Genomic DNA, 13,110 nt, shown 5'->3' on the forward strand with positions numbered 1-13,110 from the left:
TGCGCTCTCTGTCACTCAATGCAGAGAGTACTGAGTTATATTTTTTTCAGTTTTGCTGGTGTTGCCTCATTTTTGGGGTTAAAAATTATGCTTTACGCTTGTATGCTTTCACTTGTTCAATGATTGATGCTTGTTGCCTTTGATATTTCAATAACCACTTACCACGGCACAAATATTTTTCATTCAAAATATTATCCCAAAATCAATCTAGAATATTATCCAAATAATACCAGAATATTATCCCAAAATCAATTTCAAAATCTAAATCAATTTAGTCAATAATTTCGGATGTTTAAACATAATTCCATTGTCCAATCACGCGCCAAATATCATGTGGAGGAATTTATATACCAAATAAATAAAAATAAGAGTATTGGGAAGAACTCCATCTGAACCGAGAGCTCCATGACAAGATCTTGAGCGATTCCTGGAGCCTAATTTGAGGTTATTGTTCTGGTTAATTTATTCGCATTGGGCAATCGTATTGTTTGCGCTGAACGACGAAAACCCCACAAGGTTCAATTCACGGCAAAAAATTGCACGCTGAAACTTAATTAAAAATCGATTGAAACAAAGCATATCCATGCATATTTTCTCGGACAATAATTTGAGTTCTAACTTTCACTACAAACTCCTCCGCAGAATTTGTACTCAAAAGTTAAGACAGTGAATTGGAACTGCAAAATGAAATTTAATAACAATAAATGAGGCACCAAGTATTCACTGTTGGGTTAAATTCAAATACCCTGATGATGATAGCATCACTTTGCTTTTGAGTTGAGCGTGAAAAAAACTTTCGTTCTCTGAAAACTTATGGGGAAAACCTAACCCATTGCAAAGTAGTTGTGTCTGAAGATATATATACCGGTGAGTGAAGTAAAATAGCCAGGTATGAAAACTAGATAATAAATTTCTAGCTAACTCTTACATCTGATTTTATTTCATGGATAAATCCAATACATGAGATTAAACTAGATATTTCAAGCGAATTCAAATGCAAATGCTTAGAAATTTATGATTTAAGTAAAATTACTCAAAGATTTAGATATTATATACAACATAAGTGATCACAAAACAGTCTTGACCTCATATATCTGGGAATAAATATCTGAAATTTATTCTCACTTTCCAATCAGTAATTATAATGGTAATTTAGACGAGGATCACTTACTTCAGACAAGAATTGTGGCTCAGTCTGTTGAAATATGTTCGGACACCGGGACAATACGAGCGCAGACATTTGAATTCTTATTGCAGTTATCATCTTTATAAGCACGGATGCCAACACTTTTTTATATCATAAAATGGATTCAAGATCTAAAAAATCCTGCTCCTAAACTCACGAAAATATTGTAATATCAATTGCCAGATAATTTGGATCCACGGAAAAATAAGATATTTCAAGAAATATTTAAGCTTTGATTGTTGATATGTTTTGTGATACTTATCAGAAAAGAAATAGAGATTCATCATGATTGGAAAACCGAGAAAAATTGGAAGGCAAATTTGACATATTCAATGCTACCTATAACGATTTCCTCGTACCAAATCAAGTGATCATATAATCCTTATTTATAGATTCTCTGCAAAATTCAACCTCAACGTTCAAACTTTTCATACAACGAACAAGACAATTATTTAGTATTAATTGGCTGCTATAATTATTTCAAGGATTTTAATTTACATTCCTCTGTTAAAGTTGCCTTTCAATATTAATGGAGACTTCCGATGCCGATTTCAAGGCTACATTAACCTCTTCCTGCACGATGAGTTCGTGAGAGAGACATGAAGCGATCACTCACAGAAATGAGTGATACTTTGTCTAAGTACATAGTGAAAATTTACAGACGCGGGAGCTTCTGATTTGGAGTACCAGAAGCTGGGGCGACTCTAAATTTGTTATAGGATAGCGATGTTTGGGGGTCACGTTTGACCCAGTTTGGCACGACCAGAGTTCTTATCGGTGCTATGTCTGCTCTCTGCATGTAAAAATGTGTGTCACTATTTGGACAAAGCTACCATTCACTTTTCTGAGTGAGAAATCAAGGAAATACCCGCGAGCGCTGCAGCGTGAATTTTTCACATACATTCGTACGTAAAATCACGAACGACGATTAATCATTCGTCCAAATCTTATATCAGTATAAGGATGTAGGAAACTTGTTATGGGCTGCTGAATCTTTTGGAGAATCCGAAATTTATGAAGCAACTGAAATGGAAATCTGATGATCATACGTTATGAAGTTAACTTAACGTTTATTGGCCTTCAATGATCCACCATGATTTTCGTTCGAGTTCAAGAACAAAGCTGAGATCGGAAATGCTTTATTGGTTGATTTGATTGATGGACGAATTTTCGCTTGAGGGAGCAGTTGAAGAAGCGACGAGGAATTTTACTCGGGAAGAAGTGTTGAATACCTTCATTCAAATTTTTGATTGAGTTCTTATTATGAAATTTGTTGGAATTTTCTTGAAATTGATTAATTATGAGTGATGTAATTATTAGGTGTAACGATGAGTAAGCTACCCTTGATGTGTAAGATGGTCGAACATTGCGTGTAAGCTATACCCGTGATGTGTAAGACTGATCGAACGACTGTTCATCTTCATGAATGGAACAGCTAGACAAAAAATAAGAACTTGAATGCAGGGAAATAATTTTTTTGCTTCCACTTTTTGTCTGCTGGGTCGTTCGCAGAAGATTGAGAATTTTTCAGTCTACATACAAGTAACATTTCCAACTTGCCGTTTTTTTGGATTTATGCTGCGTTATTTATTACCCGTTGAGAAGAAATAATATCTCCTAACTATAATTCGATTAATAGAAGATTCTTAAGATTAATTATAATTGGTTAATTGTTACTTATGTTTTGATCACTGCAATGAAGAGGGAATACTTAACTTAAGCGCATCCCTGATAAAGCGACCGCTAGCTTGTTTCTAGAATGAGCTAGTCGAATCAGTAAATGGTTCATAGATCTGTCTTCTACTTATAAATTTATTTATTTCATGGACATCGCCTTTGGAAATCATGCCCATGGTAACGAGGATTCTGTTTGTTCCTGGATTGTGTGCATAGTTTGGCTTTGTCATTTTGGGTGGAGATCGCTGAGAATAATCCAACCGCATACTCTGATCTCGACCTTACAGCACTCACATTGTTTTAAACCATTAAGAGAATTTTGCTGGGGGAATCCATCAATAGACGTCGGTCAGTTTCTCCAAATGAAGTTCAAGGTAAACAATAAGGAAGTGGACGTGGCCAGTTCAGCACCGATCGGTTGGCTACTTTACAGTATTTCTCTTGCTTTGCGTGGTCCATTAAGTCGGTGAATATTGTGAGATGAAAGGGGCCATGGACGCAGTCAATGCCCAACGTCTCACGTCTCGGGTTTTTTCTAAGTTTGACTGAAGTTGGTGCAGGAATCGTCGTACTTCGTCGACGATTTCTATTCCACTGTAAAATAGATTTATTCAGTCATTGCTGTGGCTGTAAAAAGTGGCTAATTAATTGGCCATACGGTTCCGTCTAGTCAACGCAAAGTTTTTATTCTGTTTAACTGACGTGGTTAAGACATCTTCAAAGTTAAGCGAGTCAATTAATTACTACTATTCAGTAACGAATCTGAGAAAAAACATATAACGTGTCCCAATCATATTACAGAGTTAATAACTAATTTTTTGTCAATTTTAATGCAATTTCGACAAGTTTTAATTTCGGTGTTCTTGAAAAATTATCGCGGTTCTTAATATTAAAACCCCTCTTGATTGCACATTTTCATTTTTTTTCGTTTTGTTTCATAGGATTCACTCTGCTGCATCAGTTAACGTTAATGTTGATTAACTAATTCTATGAATCTTTAAATGATTCATATGGAATTAAATTTAGATTTTCAATTCGAAATGCTGCATCCATTGAATTCAAAAGCTTTTCTTTGTCAGACCTGAATATACGCATGTATGATGACTGAAATTAAATAAAAGACTAAGAAATTTTTATCGTGGGAGGTTGAGATCCAAGACTCAGGACTTCAAATCAAATTTGACACTAAATGGTGAAATGATAATCTCAGATCTAAGTAGAGGATTTATGCTTCGGAGCCACATTGTTCAATCAGTCACGACCCTGCAACCCCAACAAATCAAAGCCAACTCAAACCATAAACCTATCGATGTCCAAGTCACTTATTACAAATCCCTCACGACGAGTGCACGATTTCTTCAGTTACCTAAAATAGTGCTCAATACTGAAGAATGGTAATTTTGTGTAGGCATATAGAGGGGCTCCGAGCTGAACCTGTCACGAACGATCCCATAACGTTTTTACTTTAGGTTATCTTACGCAATCGGTCGTGTCAGACGGAAGTCGTGATGCCTGGACGCTGGTCAAAAAGTACTGACCCATCAGTTGCAGCATGGCTACTATGTCACTAGTTGTATGCATCAAAATATCCACGGATATGAATGAATAGATATGAATGACTGCAAAACATGAAAATTAGGGTAAATTGATAAGACGTTATCGTCGTAAATCCTTACATTAATGATGCCCTAACGAACAGAAGGATCGTTGACCTTCGAACACATCCCGAACTATTAGCTCCTGCAGTTTAAACGTGAGACCATGACCGACATGTTACACAATTCACGTTCAGGTGTTCGCCAAAGATTTTTTAATCGGCGATCCCGATGATCATTGACATAATCACAGATCTAGACCATGACTCAGTGTTAGAGGCTTAATTTTAGCAGACTTTGTTACTTTTTCTGGCTTTTCGTTTATGCCGAGTTTTGCTTCGTTTCCAACTGTGTGCTAAATTTAGGGTGAGAAGATTCATAGTTCTTTAATCTACAATGTATACTATTTGCGGCACTTATTCACGCTCATGAACTAGTATAGTGCATGCCTTTATCCGTAGCGTATAACTTTTAGCTCGATAAAGATAACCGACCATTTTAAACGACTGAACTTTTTTTCAGTTAAATTTGTTGTAATGTGTAAAGCAATGCCACATTCTCCTCGAAGCTTTCACCCAGCCATCGGATAGAAGTCGTTCACCGATAATTTTTATGAAATGTTCTAAAATCAGACCCGTGTCTGGTGTTATTCCGTTTTTGGTGCAGGCGAATTCCCTTGTAAGATGTTATAGTAAGAGAAGGTGAGGACTCGCATGCTCCTCGGACGTTGTTATCCATCCGACACTTTCTCTCGGCTGGCGCTCAGGGACGCAAGAGAGCCCGCCACATGAAAAGCAAGTCACGTGAAGTATGCAAGTGCATTCCCTAAGAATTTTCTCGCGTTTTTGTTTGACAGCGGCGATAAAATATTATTTCGTTGTGGTTTTCATGTTCGAAAAAACGAAACGTGTCTTTTAACTGAAATTGTGTCGAAAGATAAAATTAATCTGAAAAAATATCCAAACTCTAATTTAAAAATTTTTTGTTCGTGATATTTGATGGTAATTCGGTGTTTTTAATATTTTTGTTTCAATTGAATGTCAAGAAAGGCGGAAATTGTTTAACGTATGTAAGACAAGTTAACGAGTAAAAAAACACGAACAACAGCCGTGTCCTGGTATGGTTTGTATCTTAAATAAATCGAAAACACTCAAATAACCTGTAAGTTCTATAGTGAAACCCAATAAAGTACGTAAAAAAGAAGTGAGTAAATTTTGGAAAACCCATGATTCAATGACCTGAGAAACCTCAACGAAACATTTATATGTCCTTGTACGAGTACAATCTAGGATGTTTCTGCCAAACACAATCAACAGATAATTTACATAAATTTTGTTCATCACTAGCGTGAGCGGAATGAAAGCTCCTTCAGGCAGAGGGTCGTCGCATGTTAGGAACGGAGAATACATCACACAAGAACTCAATTTGCACTGCATTTCCCTGTTCAAGGCGATAAATAATTTTTGTCATCACAATACAATTGCTTCCAACTATAACGGCCGATAGAGAGAATGACGCTGCATCCTCGCTTTCAAAACCCAATCGAGAAGAAACGTCCTTGCCTTCCGTCATCTCCACCATTATTGACACTTTTTAGTAGGAGACAAATGCTTCTTGTGTAACACTTCAATGTCAGTTGTTTAAATCCAGTGAGCTGGTTAACGAAGGGATTAGGCTGCGGCGACCATGCAGGGCAGGGCAAACTCTCACATGCATTACTTACTCGCGGTCACGCCTTAACACCCAGACCCTCATCAAGTGTTTCCAGAGCGTCAAGTAAATGTTTGCCGAGTCTTCGTACACAAGGGAATGGAAAGGCACAATTGCAAGCGAGCCAACATTCAGAATCGGATTATTGAAATAGATTATAATGTGCCAGAGAACACACATTGCTTTTTCTACTCCCAAACTCAATAATACGTATACTTTTAGTCCACTGAAAGAGTGATTATAACCGCAAGCAGAGAGAATTTCTTTTGAGTTTTTTTGCTTAATGGGAGGAAATTCATAGCAGAAACCTAAATAGCCGATAAGCATATTAAATTTTCTTGGCTTTGATATGGTTTGCTCAGACGGCACTTGATGAAAATACCCTTACATGCATTAGGGCTATTTTGACGCGCATTTCAGCAGTAAACTTCAACTCACATGAAATGATTTTGCATGTCTATTGATATCCAAACCCAAACAAGAACTTACCAAGGGATCCCTTGTTGTCTTTTTCGACCTTTAGAATAACTTTTCCAGTGTGTGAATGCCCTTGATCGCCACCACGCTTAAATTGATTACGAGGTAAAGCTTTCGGGCATCGAAAGAAAGGCTTTCTTCTTGACGAGCTGCCAGATAAGGCCGTCGGCAGAGGACCAAACGTGCCACCTGCAACAAAGGGCGAGCGTCTCTTCGCCACAAAGACTTCGAACCTCAGGAGATCACAGCTGCTAGCTGGGATCTGATGTCTGTGAATCTGTGAAGCTTAATTCAAGTAAGTGGCTATAGCAGGAGTTACCTTCGATTATATGATTTATTTGATGTATTGAATAGTGAATTTGCTTTTAAAATCGGAGGCCTAAAATTATTTGCCTCTGTTGGGCGAAATTATTACCTATTTTGTATATTAAGTTTTACTAATTTTTGTATATTCACATTCACAAATAGAATTTCTGTCGCTTCAAAACCTAAGAGATGGAGCAATTGGACGCGATTGAAAATACTTTTGAAAATAATAGTTTTCTTTATGTGAACCAACCTTGAATCTTAGTATGTTTCTACACATTCAATAATAGTTTAATTGGTTTAATTAGCATCTTTAATTCCACGTGTAAAAAATTAGTCTTTGCTGTTTATGGTCGGGCATTAAGCGAAGGTTATATTCGCCCACAGAAACGAGTTATTCTTTATGATAAAATGTCACTATTAATGAGGCAAACTAAATTTGTACCGCAAACATGGGTGACCCAGAAACATTTTCCTCAGATCAGGCTTACCTCAAGAGCAACCGAGAAGTCGATGAAGAGTTCTGTTGATGTTCTGCGCGATGGGAAATTAGAGTTCTCTTTATGCGGAGTAAATTGAAGTTCTCTGCATGAGAAGAGAATTAGAGTTCTCTGCATACGGCGAGAATAGGAGTTCCCTGCATGAAGAAAGAATTAGAGTTCTCTGCATGAGGAGAGAATTAGAGGTCATTGCAAGATGAGAGAATTAGAGTTCTCTGCACGAGGAGAGAATTGAAGTTCTATGCATGAGAAGAGAATTAGAGTTCTCTGTATGATAAGAGAATTTGAGTTGTCTGCATGAGTAAAGAATTAGAGTTCTCTGCATGAGGAGATAATTAGAGATGTATGAGAAGAGAATTAGAGTCTCTGCGTGAGGTGAGACTCAGAGTTCCCTGATCGCGGAAAGAATCGGAGTTCTTTGCTTGCAAAAGCGCTCGATGCAAGCTTGTCCGCACAAAGAAGCTCCACAATATTTGGCACGCAGCCGAAAAGAGAAAGTTTATGCAAGGTCCTTGAATCCGCACTTCAAGTGTTGCTGTGGGTCTCAGCAAGTATCTGCTAATCGTTTATCACAATTTTACCGAGGAAGAAACTTAAGTGAAATTGGTTTGAAGTCTGTGCTGGTTAAATGATCATTATGTTGCTAGGAGCTTCTAAAAAAATGCGAAACAAATAACGAAAAAGAGAGATAGTTATTGGTCCAAAATATCAAAGTTCCCAAATTTCATATTAATATTACTGAACTTAAGATTGAACACATGTAAAAAATTTTGTTCCATGGATTCTTGCACCAATCAGTCCCGAAAAATTGACTGATATGTGGTTACCCTGCCGAACTCTTCACAGCGTTAATTTCCTCCTAATTCTCGGCAAGTTGAAACCAACGCAGCCGCTGGATGGCTTAAAAACTGCAATATTCCTCTCAAGTTCATATTTCAGAACGTAACGATATCATGGAAAAGTGACGACGTCACGAGACAGCCGTTAATGAGATACGTTTAACGCGGCATTTAAACGGCAACGACAACGACCTCGGCCCGCCATCATCTCGCGGTGAGGGAAGTACGGAGTTTTTATATCGCCTTGTAATCGATGAAGGAATTACGGTTGAGTAACCGACAAGCGATCTTGGGCTCCCTATGAAATTATTATGATGGAATGTCTTTTAAAGATCGCAAATGTGGGTAACTTGAAGACGATTGGCTCTATTGATGAACAAAATTTGGAAAAAAAATCAGGTGAAAGAAAAAGTTCTGTTCAATGAAAAAAATTTCGAGAGTATATCTTCAGGAGTGTAGCGGCGAACTAATTATGTTACTAATGATGGTTAATTACGATATAGTTCTTGGTTTCTTGGTCGCAGTGTAGAACTATTAAGCTATTAGATGTGGGTAACCAACTACCGCAAGAATCTTGAAATCGAAGTGAACTCTGCTGAGCTTCTATAAAACGTTTATTAGCATTCCATTAAGCATTTAGACTTTAAGTCAAGGAAAACCGTCTCAAATGAGCCAATTAAATCACACGGCGTTATTCATTACTCTAACGCATTGACATTTTTAATTCTTAACAGCTGATCAACGAATTTAAATTTAAACATGAATGAAAAAGTGAATAAAACGCCATGTAAATTCATCATTTATCATTGATGAATCATAGTTATAAAATGCAATATTTACTTTTTATTGACGTTCGATGAATTTTGAAGTCGTTGGTGCAAAACGCCGCGAAAAACCCGAATTTCGATGCAAAATAATATCTGATTTATGCCAAGAATAATGCATCCTACAGAGCGGAACTAACGTAACAATCTCAGAAGAAGAGATTATCGAGCGTTATTCTCAGTCATTAATAATTCAGTCCCAAACATTGATAATCTAAGCGCGTATCGAACTGATTTCTGTTTATCATACTTGCTGAACGTTTTTGAATTTGAGTATAAATTCAGCAAAAAACCGGAGGACAAAGAGCATGATTTGAAATTAATCTAAAAAGTTTGTTCGAAAAATATATTTACTTTAATTGTTACAATTTTTGCCTTCGGCAGTTAAAGAAAGCAAAACTTTCAGAAGGGGTTAGTCGATAATTGCATACCATCACACATTTAATCGCATATGTAATCGGCATGACATAGCTGTTATCAGCAGGCATTATCGAGTCCAGTATGATATGGTGGAAGGCAGATATTCCAGTCAGTGCGGTCTTGTAGTCGAAAAGTCGAAACGATCTTTGGCATCGACTTAGAAAGGGCGTGACTCGAGACAGTCCAGAAATTACTGATGAAGGGAGAAGGAGTTCGGGAACAGTCGCGACCGAATGTGAACATTTACCGTGCTTTCTTCGGAAATGGTTTGTGTCCATAATGCGTGTTTTGTCGTGAGTCATGAGTGTGCTTATGGTGGGTGCGGAGAACGTTGTGAACTGTTCACTTGACTTGAGAGAACTCGACGCGTCTATCCAATGAATGTTGGATGTTAGTTCGGGTTTTCTTCACAAAATCCAGCTCCCTTCACTGCTCTGTGGAGGGAGCTGAAGTTTAAAGCACCTTTGAAACCAAATCCGATGCGACCTTCATTAATTTTTTTCAAGTTAGCTGATTTTTCTTGTTACATGTCAATTTATTAACCATGGCGTTCCGCTTCAATTGACGTAGACATAATTTATATTTCAATGACGCTTTAACGCCTAAACTAGCGATGATGCAACTCTCAATTATATTTTAAATATTAGATGAACATATCTTGGGTAGTAAAAGTATAATAGAAGCTGCTTTCCCCTCCCCCAGGTTCAGCCACATGATGGGAAGGACTTGAATTTTCCTACGACGGGTGTATGGTTCCGTCAGATAACGATTGACCAAAAATGTCCACTGTGCTTTAAACTCTTCGAATTTTGTGCTGGGAGGAAGGTTGTAAAGCTGGAGCGTTGCTCGCATCTTTTCTGCAGTGAGTGCAGCATTAAATATTTGGAATACCGTCGTCATAGAAGCATAACAACTGCACTTCACAATTTCGACGGCCGGAGCAGTTCATTAATTAAGTGCGTGAGTATTGGTACTATAGCTCGAGAAGAATTTCCATGATTTTCATCTTAATTCCGTTCACCTATTGTATTGATTACAAAATAAATGTCAAAAATATATATGCCGAAATGGATGTTATTTTATAATTAGGATCATAATTTGTTTGTAGAATTGAATATAATGGCTCACAATTTATGCCATTTGAGTAATTTGCGGTTCAGTGCACAAAATGTACGTGAATATATCCGCTTCGATGACTCAGCTCTTGGGAACACGAAACAAATTTTTAAAACTGAAACTGTCAAGCTCTCCTGGAAGGGAAGATTGGAAGTTTTTGACCAAAGAATTAAACTTTTCCGACTTGAATACAGCAAATTTGTAGTTTTATACGTTGACCTCTGGCAATATAAAAAATAAGTGAAGAAAGCCAAAACCAAGTTATGTCATAGGTTATTTTGTTCTGAAGTTTGGTCACTGTGTTGTGTTACACGGAAAAATTTATTTAATCTGCCCATATCTATAAGCCAAAATATTTATAATTTTTGTTTTGTTTTATGACTTCCATTATTCAAGTTAAGGGCACTTTTTGATTTCAAAATATGAGAGGCTTAACACACGCTTCTCATTCCTATTATTTATTCTGAACAAATTTTCCGGAAGTGAACATGAAATCTGACGCTCCTTCACCGTATCAAAGTTTCAGTGATAAGAAAGATACAATAAATATTTTATTTCGCGTCTGCCGGTATTTACTGGTGAGCACTGGTATACAACCTCTCTATTTATGTAAGGTCACACTCAGAAGAATGAATGCGTCTTTTTGTCTAAATTGTGACACAATTTCCCAATCACAGCACAAGCAAAGAGAGAACGCAATTAACACATGATACGTATTTTTACCCAGTCGAAATGGGTGAGGATGACCCACACAGATACAAAAAAGTGTATCGCTATTGGGATAAAGTCTAAATCATTTCTCTTGATAGGTATTCAATTATTTCACGGAAGTGTGAATTTCCAAGCTGAGATGTTCTGCACCTTGTTCAGCCCGTGCCCAATCTGCGGTGAAGAGTTCAGTAGCGGGGAGTTAATTCAGCTGCAAGTGAAGGCATCCAACATCTTCGTGAGCATTTGGCGAAGGCTCAAGAATTTCGTGGAGTTCGAGAGTAAAAGGTTACCGCGTGAACGAATATCCAGTGAATTGTAATAATTTGTACCTTGAATATAGTTGACTCTATGAGTCTAAATATTTTTATAAGAAAATCAAAGTTTTCTGTGGCTTCTTTCTTGTGACCTTAATTATGAAAAGGATGGAGTAAATGAGGCATCAAAACCATTATTTCCGCTAGGATGAGTATAGGAAATACGTTTGTAGAATTTTAACTGGTGTGGTTTGCCATGAAATATCAGCAGAAATACTTGTATGAAAAATATTTCCAGTTTCGATGCAGTTCAGCTTGGATCGAGTTCTCTTAAAATGCAAATTTGGTATATGTCTTATAATTAAAAGATAGTTTGAAAATTACGTTTATAGACCGAACTTATTTCAAACAGAAAAATAGAATCGACTGAAACTCCAAATTGAATTCTAATTTTAAGAGGCTTATTTCTTGAAATTATTTAATATAATAAAATAAGCTATATAATAAAATAAGCTATTTGATGGGATCAACCCATATTTTTGCATAAAAACGAGTGCAATTGATAACGTTGACAATAACACCTTTTCTTTGTAAGTATTTGGACAATCGACTTTATAGAAGATCGATTACGCCATGAATTACAATTCAAGATCCAGTGAAATTCAACGAGAATTTATATGATCAAACAAATAAAATAGATTACAAAATTATGAACAATATTTTAATCGAATTGCGGAATAATCTTATATTGGCGTTCTGTCGTAGTGATGTGTAAGGGGGAAAATTTTGATTACAAGCTTGAATTGTTAACCTCAGGTCACGTAACTAAAGTGAGCTGGGTGATAAGAGAAATTTAATTTAATTGAAGAAATAGCTACACTTACTCGTATTTAACTCCATGTATGAACGTTATCAACGATAGAAAGAAAATGAAGAAAATTCCAGCGCGGCGTTCGTCCTAGCGAGGCTGACTGGAAAGATGTGCGACACTAAAAGCGATAAAAACGCCGAATATGTGTCCCGGACAAAGATACTACATTTCAAATAGCCAATTTTGGAACGGCTTTCCTTACTTGTGCTGTCTTGCTTTAACTCGGTACGTACGCAATACGGGACTGTATACCTGCTCGGCAGCGCGCTGTGTGGGGTCCTGCACACTGAACTAGTCAGGGGCCTTATTATCAAATATAGTTACGATTTAGTAACTCCATCAGTCAATCAGTAACGGTTTTCCAAGCTAATCCTACCAATCAAAAATGAGAAATCGGCCACTGTGAGTACTTATGACGCTAAGTGTATTTAGATCACTACGTGTACCTCGGCTGCAAAGTGTTCTTAGGCTGCTGGGTGTACTTAGGCTGCTAGGTGTACTTCGGCTGCTGGGTGTACTTAGGCTGCTAGGTGTACTTCGGCTGCTGGGTGTATTTAGGCTGCTAGGTGCATTTCGGCTGCTGGGTGTATTTAGGCTGCTAGGTGCACTTCGGCTGCTGGGTGT

Source organism: Hyalella azteca, unplaced genomic scaffold (assembly GCF_000764305.2).
Source record: "Hyalella azteca isolate HAZT.00-mixed unplaced genomic scaffold, Hazt_2.0.2 contig9352, whole genome shotgun sequence".
Classification (NCBI taxonomy): Eukaryota; Metazoa; Arthropoda; class Malacostraca; order Amphipoda; family Hyalellidae; genus Hyalella; species Hyalella azteca.